Source organism: Rattus norvegicus, chromosome 14 (genome assembly GCF_036323735.1).
Source record: "Rattus norvegicus strain BN/NHsdMcwi chromosome 14, GRCr8, whole genome shotgun sequence".
Lineage (NCBI taxonomy): Eukaryota > Metazoa > Chordata > Mammalia > Rodentia > Muridae > Rattus > Rattus norvegicus.
In genome coordinates, this window is record NC_086032.1 from 58,253,625 (window position 1) to 58,254,582 (window position 958).

General features: G+C 48.6%; 1 pseudogene; it reads right to left on the reverse strand.

Annotated features, from left to right (window-relative positions):
* Window positions 1-241: 241 nt before the first annotated feature.
* Window positions 242-361, reverse strand: LOC120096827 (small nucleolar RNA SNORA17; annotated as a pseudogene).
* Between the last annotated feature and the right edge of the window lie 597 nt (window positions 362-958).

Genomic DNA, 958 nt, shown 5'->3' on the forward strand with positions numbered 1-958 from the left:
CTTTTGATCTCAGGCTAGCTGTCTGTTCTGGCTCTGTGGCACAGGACTGGTGGTTGTCTTAATTCCTGGCCTGCCTATGTGACCCTATGAAGGAGTTTTCTGTCTCAGGCTCATTTCTCTTGGGTTATGAAGCCCCACGAGGTAATTGTCTCATCCCTGATTTCTCTCTACTCTGAGAGCTCATTAAGAGCTGCAAAGCACAGGACTGGTTGTTTCAGGCTCACTTCTTGGGGGAAAATTTTAGGTTACTAATCATTCAGATGATCGTAGTTAGAATGCTGAGCATAGACATATCTGCTCTCTTCAACTTACTGATGACCATGTGACACAAGAACCACAATGCAAGGCTTCTAGGGACAGTAGGAGGAACTTTTTGTTGTTGCTGTTAATTAATTTATTTTTTTCTTTACTTCTTTTTTACAGTCTCAACTTCACCCCCTCCTGCTCTGCTCCACAATTGCTCCCCATCCCATACCTCCCCCCCACCCCCCAGTCTTCAAGCTGATGATGCTTCCAACCCCTCATCCCCACCCCACCAGGCCTTCCTATTTCCTGGGGCTTCAAGTCTCTCCAGCATTAGGTGCATCTGTTCTCACTGAGGCCAGACCAGGCAACCTTCTGTTGTATATGTGTTAGGGGCTTCAGACCACCTGGTGTATGCTGCTTGGTTAGGGGAAAGATTTCAGGGGTCCAGGTCAGTTGAGACTGCTAGTCTTTCCATGGGGCCACCCTCGCCAGCTTCTTCCAACATTTCCCACATTTAAACACAGGTGTTCCCAGCTTCCATACACTGGCTGGGTGCTAATATCTGCATCTCACTCTTTCAGTGGCTTGTTGGGTGTCTCAAAGTGCAGCCAGGCTAGGCTCCTGCGTGCAAGCACACCATATCATCAGTAACAGTATAGGGCTCCAGGCCTCCTCTTGAGCTGGATAACAGTTTGGGCCTGTCACTGGATCC